The following is a 14,162-nucleotide window of genomic DNA, read 5'->3' as shown; positions in this document are numbered from 1 at the left end:
ACGTTATGATTTCTTTTACCATTATGCTGTTTAATGGTTAGTTGGTGTGCCAAATATATCTCAACTTGCAGATGGGATCTTAAAGCAATAGAAGACCTTGCGGAGTACATGAAAATTCTTTACGAAGCCATCTATAGCCATGTTAGTGAACAGGCCCAAGATGCTTTTATGTTCTTATGAAGTTGATCCAAACAAAATCAAGAACTGTGTGAAGTCGATCCTTGGACCCGTTCCCATGGATCAATTCTGAAATTTCACCCTAAAACTATTATGTTTTTGTGTTTTCATCATCTATCACACTCGAGTCTAATAAATTGTTCTTGCTTTTCTTATTATAAATCCAATATTTCTTTATATATTTATGATTTGCCTGATTGGCGACAATACGTCCAAATAACGGATTAATACTTTCATTATATTTATAGATTGATGAAAGATATTAGTCTTAAAGGTGGGTTTGTTCAGCTATGATTTACCGTACCGGTAATACGCTCTACTTATGGTATTTACAAATATGGAGACTTTCCAAAAATGAAGAATATCATAAGCGATGAGACTTCTTTTTATGTCACATCAACATTTAACTACATAGAAACGTATCACATCAACATAAAATATTAATAGCTAGTTGACTAGTAATTAAAAATCCAAATATATATATATATATATAATACTTTTTGAAGGTCAACATATTATTTCAAGTCACTGGTTTTCATTCGTACAGTACTAAACATGAGAAATTGTGCATGGGAACACATACCCAAACCTGAAATTGACATCTAATTTGAAGATAGAAAATGAACACGGGCAAGTGTGTACTCTTTTCCACCTACCCAAACACCTGTCTGCGACCACTGCACATCTTCCCACTCAATATTCTCTACCAATACCTGTTTCATCATCATAACCATTTCATTCCTATTGGCTCTATATAGCAACCCCTCGACAAGTAGAAGCAGCATGCATTATCAAGATAGTAAATCATGAAATGTAATACCTCCACATGCTCGAGTGGAAGGGGAATTCCAATCGATCGCATCACTTTCTGGGGAAGGGGCTTCTTGCATCGAGACCATCTGAAAACATCTACGAGGACGTTATCGGATTCGTTCTTTTCACCATTTGAGGAATGCAAGTTCTGAGTTTGAGATTTCTCTGCATCTGCTTCATGTGCTTGAGAACCCGGTGCGGCTTTCACCATTTTCTCTCCGGTAAAACATAGCTCATACCTTCATAAAGTAATTTAAAATATTTACGAGTAAAAAAAGAAAAGAAAAGGCCGATAGTTTGCACATCAACTCAACTGCCGGATAGAATCCGAGCTTGAGAGCGGGACTATCAGATATTTTAAGACCAGGACAGGTACTTGAGATGATACCAGATTCTTGTCATGCTTCTTGTTAATGTTATACACAAGTTGGGTCAAGAAATTAAGCTAACAGTAATTAGAAAATGTAATTAATAAATCAAAAAGGAAAGAGGAAGAAAGGCTAAAATAAGTAATACAACCATGGAGCTTGTTGAAGAAACAATTAGAGCAATATATAAATAACAATACCTGCTGGAATGTGTCTCCAAGTACAGAACTTCACCTTTCTTCAAACGGGCTGATGTATAAAGGGGTTTCTTCAGACCTTTGTCAGCAACTATACTGATACTATACTTGATCCTGTGGAAATGGCAACATTTGTGACAGAATAAAATTCGGGTTCGGCATGATAAGAAATTAAACAGAAAGACAATCATGATAATTTCATACTCGAAACACAATAAAACTTCAGATTCTGCACCAAGGATATATACCAAAAATAAGATGCCGAATAAAAAATATCAAGACGTGAAATCAAAAATAGGTCTTGAAGGTACCAAGGCTCATTGCAGAGATTGTACTGTATTGTAACTTCTCGTACATATCTTTGCTGTCGTAAAGCATTCTGAGAATTAAAAGCATCACATGAGCTTAGTTCTATTATATGAACAGAAATACAACACGTTAATTGGCAATAGTGGTAATAAAAGAAAAGATTTCAAGAACATGAAGTTCTGCATTCCCCAACTATTTTATACATCATTACTCTTTATGAACTGCCAGAAAAATAAGCAGATATAATGTAAACCAATACCAGAAACTTAAGAAGAAGAGGCAGCATATCCAACTTATGCAGCAAACGCTTCTGTCACTGCCTATGCTTGTATCTTACTGGTTTTCGCAACACCATGCATTACTCTCGACTAGAAAAGGCATGCGCAAATACACAATGCATGTAGTTCAAATTGTATGATATACTAAATGGTCATATTTCAAGTAGTTGTAAACTTATTTCCCAATTGTGACCATGGTGCCAAAATATACGAGATACAAAAGGTCTAGCAAAGCAAACGCATTGACATGTCACACAAAGCGATACGAGCTACAAATTAAAACAACAGCCCCTTTAGAAAACACAAGACAAAACTAAAAGTTTTACTTCAAGAAATTAGATGAAAAAAAAGGAGGCAGGAAATACAGAAGCTGCTGCCCTAGTAGTAATTGTCCTTTCTACAGCAACTGGAGCAAGGGTGGGCTCCACTGTCGATGAGTGCGTGAGGCATGGCTCCAAATCAATGGTTCCACCTCCTTTCTGAATTAAAAAAAATGTCAAGAAGACACGGTATGTAAGAAAGGAAAGACATTATCCTTTATAGAATTTACCTATAAGCTTTTCACGCACTTGTTAAAACTTGTGGAATAAAGGGGTAAAAAGATCAGAAATTTGTAACCTTAACAATGCAGCATCGCTCAACACGATAACTACAACTGATTCCAGCTCCCCAAGCACGGGAACGAACATTGTTCCTTAGTTTAGAGGTGTAGCCTAACAAATTATTGATGCTATAATGTCAGAGTGATGCATAGAAACAGATTTCCAGTGGATGATAGAAATAAATAGAGTAACTGCGATAATATCAAGACCATGCCTTTTCCAGTAGAGCTAAGCAAACAAAGACACTGATGTAACCAAAAAAAATCAAACCATGACACCAATTCAGCTCGAGTAGACTTTGGTCTACCTCGTGATTCTGGGTTGAGCAACTAGAAAAAACAAATATTCCATAATAAACCTTATTATTTTTATCAGTTTTAAATGCTTACCTATCTTAAAATGTTTCCATATTAAAGCCCAACCTAAGTAGATGCACAAAGTAGAGCTCATATAGTGCTTAATTTAATATAGATATAAGCATATGTTTCTGGAATTAGTAGATAAATAAGATACAGCCGAAATTGAACTTACAATCCTGTGGGGGCAGCACACGGATAGTAGTACGTAGCTCTTGGATAGCTGGTGGAGGTGGAGAAGCAGTTGGACGGCAGTAACCAGTATGCATAAGAACTATAACAAAACACCCCAACAACACATCAACTCAAAATTTTGTGAAGCAGCTAACAGTTCTATGATTTACAAGTCCAAGGAAGGGCTAAGCCTACAGAATTCATGTTTCCATTACAACATACCAGCAACAAGATCAGAGTCATCTGTGTATATCAGTCCCCCAAAGCTGGCCACCTCTGACCTGCCCATAATGCACTTATAGAACTTAGAGAGAGGGACAGAGAGAGAAGGATAGTGACTTGGTCAACTTTATCCAATTTCAAGACATAAACCCGTCAAGATCTTCTAATTATAAAGACATCAAATATAATTTCTTTGAAAAAAAGCAAATAAAATGTAAAAGAATGCAATCAAAACAACGCGAAAAATCATGCTTTAGACAACCTGTCAGATTTTGCAAATTGCACAAGAAAGAGAACAAAAGCCTCAAAAGAAAGAGAAGACATCTTTTGGGTCCTACCTGACGATTTGTAGCAGTAACATGCTCAGAAGGTATTCGAATTTCAAGGGTAGGTCCATTTAGGGAGCTTTCACCATTTTTATCAGCTTGAGAGGCTACATATTCTTTCCACAGCTTAAGTATCTCTTGCATGCATTCGCCAACTTTATAAACGACAGAAGACACTTCAGGTTTACCTGAATCACAAAAACATAAGTAGACTGCAAATAAAGAATATAACCCCAGTGAAATGTTTAAAACCTTTCTGTTCAGTCAATAATCACAAACAACCCACTCCAAAAATGCATTGAACAAGTCACATATAATAGGTGTGAAAAGGAAGAATAAACAATCATCAGAAACTATTCATCACCAACAAGACCTACTTAGATAACCATGGTATAAACAAGACGATCTTATAACCATTAACCAGTGTAATACTGTTCCCACCACTTACGAAGCTCTAACACATTGGAGATTTTATCGTCTCTAACTCACCTACAATTCCTTCTAAGCATCCTTGACTCCTAAATATAATAATAAACTTTAGTATTTAAAACTTGATGACTATAGAAATAATCGTCTATATTGATGTCACCGATTTAATTATCCCTAGTTTTGTCCCTTCTAAGTTGAGGATTGACTGAATTAATGTAGAATAGCCTAATATACATCCTAATGCTGCCTTCAAATCAAATGTAGAGAAAATCTACAATAAGACGTAGTCAAGCCTAAACTAACACTATAAATGACACTTCAGACACACAAAACGTAAATGTCCAAATGTTAAGCACAGGCCAAGAGAAGCTCTGCAACCATATTATTTCTTTCAGGTCAGTCTTCACTTCACCAGATCATATCGTCCCCTTCAATCAAATATGAAGACAAAATTGCATCTAAAACTTTCAAATCCAGAAGGCATTAGACCACATCTTACCTTGAGATCTGCAAGAGGAAAAAAAAGATAAAAACTATAGTTAGAAAGCAAAAATAACAATATAATTATATACCAGAGTCATAGTTCATGATAATGAAGATGTAGCGAACAAAGCTTCAACCAACAGGATTTTTAAACTGATTTAAGAAGAACTTGTGCAACAGTTTATTTATATGAATTTTATTTTGTGTAAAGACCGAAGGATTGGAAATGCCCTCAGAACAGAAATCCCTATATAGTTAAGCATTAATTACATGGCACAGAAACTGAGAAAATAAGATGCCTTGGAATTAATATCAGCGACGTTACTTTAATAATGAGATAAACAGTATCACAAATACTGCTAAAGACTTCCGCAACATCATTGAAAATAACCGATGCAAATAGGCAAACCCAATTAATTTGCAAGCAATGGTAAACCCAATGTCAATCGGAAGGTTGGAACAAGGACTATAGCAAGAGAAAGTGAATGATATTGATACAACAGATTAGAGAGAAAGCGAAGAAGAAGAGAGAGGAGATTTATTTCATGAAGAAAATTTCTAGGGCTAGACTGCTGTATATTTCACTTCCCATCCCGCAGCCATCTTTCCATCCATTATGTAGAGATTCCAACCACTTCAAGCTTCAGTAAATTCTTACCATATAAATCCTTTAATCCATAAATAACTTCAGAAAGCATAACATTACCATCCATTTAAACTCTAGAATGTCCCATCTCAAATCTAAATTAATTTGTTACATTAGCGATGAGAAATAAGTTATTCAAAGAACTCAGTGACCTGGTCCTCAAGAGCACATAGATAAGAGTAACTGTCATCCAAGTACCATTTCAGAAGTGTATCAGAAGTTCAATATCCTGAAAACAGCTCAAGTGACCTCTTGAGCCATATTGCTAAAAAAATTCTTAAACCAGAATTGCCCAGTAAGATGAAAATTGCAAGTCTGTGAAATATTTATCTTAAAGCTAATATATTTCCTGTCAATTCACTTAAATATATATATAAAAAAGCCACTGGAATTAAATAACAAGTAAAAATGAACTAACAAGGAACTTCACTAGGAGTTTATATGTCAAGTCTTAATTACAAAGACTAGAATGCATGGAGATTTTAAAGAGTATGATTCCATATAACATATGGAACAATGCCACGTTAAGGTAAATATACTAGAAATTACGATAGACACTAAGAAGAAAAATAGGAAGACAAACCCTTCATTGTCTTGAGGTCGAGGCCTAAAACAAGGCTCACGGTTTGCCACCTGAGGGCTTCCTCTTGGACGAAGCATCCTTTTACGCTGCTGGACTCCAGAACTGAAACCTTCTTTTTCCCTTTCAGTAGCCCCTTCACCATCTGCACACCCATCATCAGACTCTTTGTCAGAGCACCTGCTGCGCTTCTCAGGTCTGTCTCCTTCTGTTTCACCATCCCTTTCTCTTCTCCTATCTCTAGATTCTCTATCAACAATTTTCCAGCTCTCCATTTCTTTTTGCTTTTTCTCAGATGCCTGATTTTCTTGCTCTTGTGTTCTAACAGAACCATCTCCCAAATCCTTGTCGTTGTTTGATCCTTCTTTATCTGCTGCTCCATTCAGTGGTTCTCTCTTAATCAGATCCTTTTCCCTCTCTTTTGGCCTTTCTTTTTCCTTCAAATCCTTCCTTTCTCTTTCCCATCTCTCTGCTTCTCTATCCTCCCTTGCAGATTCTTTGACCTCACCACTGCTATTACCTAAATGCATGATGTTCCTACGATCACTTCTGTCTTTATCTCTATCTGCCCAATCCCGGTGTTTTCCATCTTTTCTTTTTCTATCCTTGTCCTTAAATCTATCATCACCTTTTGAATCAAACTTGTTCTCACCAACAGCCTCATGACCTTCTGCATTCTCTCTTTCTTCGGTAGTAGAACCTTCCTTTACCATTTCAATATTTCCTTGTGAATTAGCACGTTGGATGTGCCATTGATCTATGTTTCCACCTGGGGGTTCTGAATATCTTCTTCCTCTTGTGTGATCCCTCGAATCCTTCCAACTTGCATGAATACTTGCCCCACCATAAAGATCCTTTTCCACCTTCAAATCACCCTTCAGACCACTATAATTTTCTCTATCATGTTTCGATTCTTTACTCCCATCCCCCCTACTCTCAAACCTAACATCCTTTTCACCTTTCCCAGATGGATACTCTCTCTTTGCAGAATCAGCAAAAAACTCCCTTGGTTCCACCCTTTGTTCTCGAATCTCGACCCTAACCTCTCGATTTTCCTTGGCATCCCGCACCTCCATCCTACTTTCGGAACCACCCTGGTGAGAATCCATGTGCGAATCATTCAAAGCAACAGACGAAGGCATTCTATACATGGAGTGCTGTAGAGGTGACCTTCTACCCGAATCGCGAAGCTCGGTTCTAGGAATCCTAGGCATTCTAGCATCTTGCCCCATGTCAAAAGGGGTAAGATGATGGGACTCGGAAGGAACCGAAGATGAAGGCATTTTAGGATAAACAGCAGTTTCCTCATGAGGGTATTTAGAAGCAGAAGAAGGCTGACCACCACCTTCTTCATGAGATCGCTTTGGAACACCACTCATCTTTTTCAAATTTCACTAAAAAGATCCCTTTAATGAGAATCACTTAAGACGCAGATGAAATAAAGCAACGATTTTCCCCCTTACCCTGCATAAGAAAAGAAATTAACCCAAACCCAAAAGAAAGTTCAAAGTAAAGAACCCAAATCTGAACAAGATGAGAAAACAATGTTCTAAGAGAAACAATCATAATCTTTAAAAACCTGGCGCCATCTTTCAGCAGAAGAAGAAGTTAAATTATGAAAAATATGGCAGCAAATAATAAGACGAAGAAGAAAAAAAAATATTACCTTCAATATTGGAAGTAAATGGAGAGTTAATTGTTGAAAATCTAGGTTTCCAACTGGCTCAGGGTGTGTTATTTTCTATTTCAGTTTCAATTATATATATATATATAAGGAAAGGAAGATTTGATGAATGATAGAATTGGATCCTCCAAAGCCAAACCCTGGAATCTGTATTACATACTCTGTTAAAAGAAAACCCTGTTTTACACAATGATCAAGCACCATCCACTATTTGGAATAAATAAATAATATTAAAATGGTTAAAATTTGCTTCAAGTCGCTCTACTTTTTGTAGATTTAAAATCTACTCCCTATACATTTAAGTTCAATTGTTAACCCCTTTAAAATATAGGAACTTTGAGTTATATTTTTATCCTATTGAAAAATGATAGGCTTAAGTATGCAAAAGGTGTCCAACCTATGTCTCTTTTTTCAAGTTTAGTATCTAATGTTTATTTCGTTTTAGTTTTGTGTTAATGTTTCATTCTGTTACTCAAACGGGCCATTAAGTTTGGTCGTTACCTATTAAAAATGTCACTTGGCATATTTTTTAATATTAAAAAATACAGCCCTAAACCTAAAACTTTGAAAACCTTCATTTTAATCCCTAAACATACATCGACCACCACTTTTTGTCATCGACGAAGGTCTACCCAACCTCCCCGACTACCATAACCCCTATGAAATAGTGACTATCGACAGTCGATCGGTAGTTTGAATCGCGTGGGATCGCGATTTTCATCCTAGGATTTGCAGGGTATAAAATGTTGATTTGTCATCGATCGGTCACGATTTCATGAGAGTTTTGGTCGCTGAGGGGAGGGGAGGTCGGTGGAGCTTCGTCGACGGTAAAAGGCAACGGTTGCGTAGGTTTAGGGGTTGAAATGAAAGTTTTCAAAGTTTTGGGTTTATTTCAAAATTTGTGTTTTCTTTTTTAAAATATATGTATAATTTTAATTTTTTTTAATTTTAAATAAAAAATTTAAAATTATTAGGTTGTGACATGTGTCATTTAACGGGAAAATTAATGTCATTGACGGACCATACACTTAAATGGGTAACGTTTGTAACGTTAGGCACCAAACTAGAATAAAATAAACATTAAGCGTTAAACTTAAAAAATAGACATAGGTTGGACACATTTTGTATACTTAAGCCAAAAAGGATATTTTAAAGACCAAAGTGAAAAAAAATAATACAATACTAGGCTCTGGTTTTTTTTTTCTTCTCATAAGGTCAGGCAAAAAAATTAATTTTATTTTGCAATGTACGTAAATGTTACAATCGACATGATGAGTTTATCTAAAAAATATTTTTTAATGGTCTCAGGTTAATAAGTCCATGTGAGCCAATAATATAATATATTTCAAGAGATTTGATGTCTACATGACAAGTCTCATGAAAAATAATTTTTTTAAATTCAGTAACTAATTTAAAAGTTATAAAAAAAAAAAATATTAAAACTCGTCATGTCGAGGTGATGAATTACCTTAGAATTTAAAAAATTAATTGTTTATAGTCGTTGGACAACATCTAGCAACAACAGTCAGATTTTAATGGGTAAATTGGAACTCGTCGTCGCAATGCAATGAGTTCCATAGGATTTTTGAAAAATAGACTTTTATAGCCGCTGAGATTTTGGTTATAAATAGGAGTTTGGGATTTATGATTTTTATTGTGTATTTTTAATAAATAATTTTGAAATTTTACGTCTTGATGTTGTTCATATTTCTTCGTTCGAACTCACTCTGAAAAAAGAACAGGGCATATGACAACGAGGAATGACACTTGTAGATCTGCATTAGCGGATTATTATATCTACAACAATTTGTATCCAACCACATATTTTCATGATTTTAAGGTGAACCCGACATTATTTCGGTGTTGATTAAACGTTGGAGGCCCGAAACACATACTTTCCATTTTTTCGAGTGGTGAAGTGACCATTACGTTGGAAGATGTTGCTTACCAACTCGGTGTTCTAGTTAATGATGCAGCACTAGTGAGGCACAACGATTTCAAATAATTCATTATTATTGAGGGAGTTTTAGGAAATATACCACCACCAGAGGTCTTAGACGGGTACCAGAAACGGATAACTTGGTTGGAGTTCGAATTTAATATGATTAACGATTCTACTGAGGAGGAGGTCATATTTGCAGCCCTAACGTATCTTCTCCAATTAATTGAAGGGATATTGTTACCGGATAAATCCAATAATTTGGCGCATATTCAGTATCTTCCGATGTTGAATAATTTTATTGAATGTCGTAACACTAGTCGGAGCTCGGTCATTTTGGCATTTTTATATTGGAAACTTTGTAAGGCTACAATCGTCGAAAGGGGTCAAAAAGTCGGTGTTGTGGGTTGTCTAGTCTTCCTACAATCTTGGGTATGGTTCTGGTTCCCTTTGTTACTCCAATGACAATATCCCCGTTGAGTTTTCTTTGGCTTGAAGGTAATTTTTTAATTTTATTTTTTAGTAAAATTTTAATTTTATATTTTTTAATTTTTTATTTATTATATTATTTAGATGGTGTCATAAAATTACCGAGACTAAGTTGTTCGGTGGAAATAAATATGATATACAAATTAGGATTGATATCGTTGGTCGACATGCGGTAAATATTATTTTAGTAAATTTTTAAATTTATTTTTATCCTTTTTAAAAAAAAATTATTTATTCTAACTTTTATGATTAATGTTTACAGTTTTTTTGGATTTCGTTTTGTGACGATGAGATCTATTGGTTACTACAACAATGATTTTTTGAAGGCTTGAAGTTGTGGTGTGCCGTTACACCTTTGCTTCACTTTGCGATTGTTGAGATGCATGCCGCAGATAGAGTGTTTCGATAGTTTGCGTCCCATCAACCCATTCCTACTCAAATATTTGATATGGACGCACTCTATAAAATTGATATGCGTGAGAAGCATAAAAAAACTTGACCGATAAAGCATGTTATATATATTCAACAATGAAATGAGCGACATTTATATATCCATGTGCATCTCAAAATTATTTTTTTTAAATTAAATTCGACAAAACTCATCATGTTTTATTGTCTCATTGATGTGATGAGTTACAACAATTAACTTTTTTAAAATTCAAAAGTTGTCTGTCACAAACGTTTACTTCATTTTAAATTTCAGATAACTCTTCACCTCCATGTGACAATTTTGATTTTTTTTATTTTTAAATTAATTAATGGATTTTAAAAAATAATACTTTTATTGCGACTCGTTATATCGACGTGATGAGTCTCTGAAATATATTATAATATTTATTCACATGGGGTCTATTGACGGACATTAAATTTTTTTTACTAAACTCATCATGCTGACGTGACGAATTTACCTTGTAATATATATTTTTCGTATATTGCAGAACAAAATCCAAAGTGACCTATTAGACCAATTAATTTTGGCGCCTGGGGTATTGGGCCAAGAAAACCCAAGGCTCTGACTCTTTATTCCTTTGCCAATGGGCTTTCTTAAAATGGTTTTTTAAAACTCGAGAAGCCCATAGGACGTAGTCCCTACTTATTAGAATTACATGAAATTTAGTTAATTATGAATTTTATTTTTTTCGTATTAAATTGAAAATGTATTGAACTCATCAAATGAATCTAGTGGTAAAAAAGAATATTTTTTAGAGATCTTAAGTTCAAACAATTACGTTTGTAGTGTGTGTACGGTGTTAATGGCTAAGAAAATTTGAATATATTCAATCCTTATAACTTGAAATCAATGATAGAATGAAGGAACAGTGAGGGCAATCATGCTCTAAAAATTTTAAATTCTCCTATATTTTAAATTTTTTATCTATTTTTATTGATAATATATTTTCAACTACTCTAAATTTTATAAGTTCGACTCCTAATATAAAATCATGTATTTGTCTCTGTTTGAAGTATTAATGCCGGACTTTAACTTGTTCATCATGTTTAAGGCATAATATAAAAATAAGTACCTAAATTATACCAAAAATTGACTTTTGGCATCTAAAGATTTTATTAATTAATATTCAGGTCTATTGGGATGCAAATTGCCAACTTCTCAGATCAGAAATGGAGGAAAAAACAGAGGATTTACGAATGAATGATTTAAAACTGTGATAATAAAAAGTTTAAGTGGAACGTGATACCAGTCGATCGCGTGGCCTAATGGAAAAGGCGATCGCCTCTGGAGCGGGAGATTGTGGGTTGGAGTCCAATCGCGTGGCTTAATGGATAAGGCGCTCGCCTCCGGGAATTGCCGACGAGAGGAATTTCTGTTTTACTAAGTTTGATTATTACAAGGGAGAATGGAATTCAATTATAAAAAAAGGGAAAACGCAGCGAAATTGAGTAAGCCTTCGGCAACAAGCATTGTATCAAGCTATTATTGAGCAATAAATGTACAATCAGAATGTCATCTTTTGATAATCCTGAAGATGAGGAATTTTGATGTTAACATCAAAACTTTTTAAGCACTGCAGTGCGTTGATGTTTATGAATGAATTTTACTAGCTATGGCGTCGTCTTTTCGACAAAATTGCAGGGGCAGTACTGCTTTTAATACTTGTATGCATCGTATCGGCGAGAAGACTGAAAATGATCAGGGCAGGCTAAAGCATTAGAAGAGATAGCAAGGGAGTACGCAAAGATGTTAACGGAGCTCGCCGCTTATTACCAGATACAATCAGCGGCGGTGGATGTGGAAACAGTATTAGAGAAACAAACCATAGAAAGACTCATAGAGCTCGAGCTAGATGGAAAACCAGCCAGGTTTACAGCCCATTTGCTTCAAATTTTCACGTCAAATCACTCCACCAAACTAGGTCAGGGAGGGTGTGGCTCAGTTTTCAATCCAGATGGACGGCCGATAGCTGTTAAACCACTTAACAGCCGGGGCATAGATAAGAGGATCGAGGAGCAGTTCATGGCTGAAATCTACACTGTAGGAAGAACATATCATCGGAATCTAGTAAGGAACATGAAATTGAGTGGGACAAGTTATAAGAGATAGCAGTCGGGGCTGCTAGAGGGCTTGAGTATTTGCATTGCATCATTTTAGCCTCAAGAAAATAGTCCTTTATGATATTAAACCTGCAAACGTTTTGCTTGATTCCGACTTTTGCCCAAAGATTGCTGATTTCGGACTTGCAAAGTTGTGCAACCGAGACACCACGAATACAACCATGTCGAGAGTCTGAGGGACTCCCGGTTATGCCGCCCCCGAGATTTGGACGCCATTTCCGGTAAGTTACAAATGTGATTTGTATCGATGATATTCGAGATTGTTGGGAGGAGGGGGGAAACCATATACTCATACGTAAGCCATCTAGATTAACTTATTCATATCTTTCTTTAATTTACTATGATATTTTAATATTGACTAAAGAAACCATATACTCATACGTAAGCCATCTAGATGGACTTATATATATATAGATAGACTTATATATATATATATAATCCATTCCTCCTAGAAGACAACAATTTAGGTTAGTATTCAATATTTCAACCTTTGACCAATTGGACTAGGTTGTCGACCGTTTACTTTTCACTTTCTTTTTTTTCGGCTTAGAATTTGAGGTGCGTTATTTTTTGTTCAATTAGTTTGAACCTTCTCCAATAAAAATAATGGATGGTTTTGTCAACTCATGTAGCATGATTTGTTTTTTCTTTAGCGTTTATTTGGTTATAGTACTGTTCTACCCCAACTTTGGAGGTAACTAGATTTTGATAGATGTTTGCAATCATTGAAGATAGATCCTGATTGAGTCCTTGTAATGTCAGTTTGTCAACGAGTTATCATTGTTATATGTATTTTTATGTTAGTGTTGATAGTGTTTATACTTCAATGTCGATAATGGTGTTTGTTTGTATCAATCATTTGTTCGAGTTATTTGGTCGGATTTCAAACATTTTTTCTTGTATAATCATTTATATTCTTAGATAGTTAATTCGTACGTCCAAATGTCTAATTTATATAATTAATTTAGTCTTGTTTTAATGGATTCTTTCTCCAGAACATTTTCTTGATAAAATTACAAGGGAGGCTTAGGTGGTGTTTGTTTTTGCAGAGGTAAAAGGTCTGCAGTCTGCGGACCACATCTGCAGGCATCTGCAGTAGAAGAGGTGGACCAAAAGTTTGCAGTCTGCAAGAAGAAGACTGTTTGTTTTTTAACGTCTGCAGACTGCTAAAATGAACTGAAATATAAATAAACTGATTTTTTAAACTTAAAAGAGTTTTGCAATACTGAGATTTAAATAATTTTAGTTTTACAATACTGAAATTTAAATAATCCATACAACTACAATAATAAATTATTTAAAATAAATCAATCCATATTTTAAAATAAATCAATCCATACTAATAAATTATTTAAAATAAATCAATCCATACAACTACAATAATAAATCAATCCATATTTTAAAATAAATCAATTCATACTAATAAATTATTTAAAATAAATCAATCTATACAACTACAATAATAAATCAATCAATATTTTAAAATAAATCAATCCATACAAATAAATTATTTAAAATA

The 14,162-nt window shown here is 34.7% G+C and overlaps 2 pseudogenes; one reads left to right on the top strand and one right to left on the bottom strand.

The window, feature by feature from the left end:
• Window positions 1-679: 679 nt before the first annotated feature.
• Window positions 680-7,476, bottom strand: LOC120157669 (annotated as a pseudogene).
• A 4,793-nt stretch (window positions 7,477-12,269) lies between these two features.
• LOC120152906 lies at window positions 12,270-12,956 on the top strand (annotated as a pseudogene).
• The last annotated feature ends 1,206 nt before the right edge of the window (window positions 12,957-14,162 follow it).

Source organism: Hibiscus syriacus, unplaced genomic scaffold (genome assembly GCF_006381635.1).
Source record: "Hibiscus syriacus cultivar Baekdansim isolate YM2019G1 unplaced genomic scaffold, ASM638163v2 tig00002840_pilon, whole genome shotgun sequence".
Classification (NCBI taxonomy): Eukaryota; Viridiplantae; Streptophyta; class Magnoliopsida; order Malvales; family Malvaceae; genus Hibiscus; species Hibiscus syriacus.
Note: the sequence above shows the minus strand (reverse complement) of the source record. Positions and strands in the feature narration are given on the sequence as shown.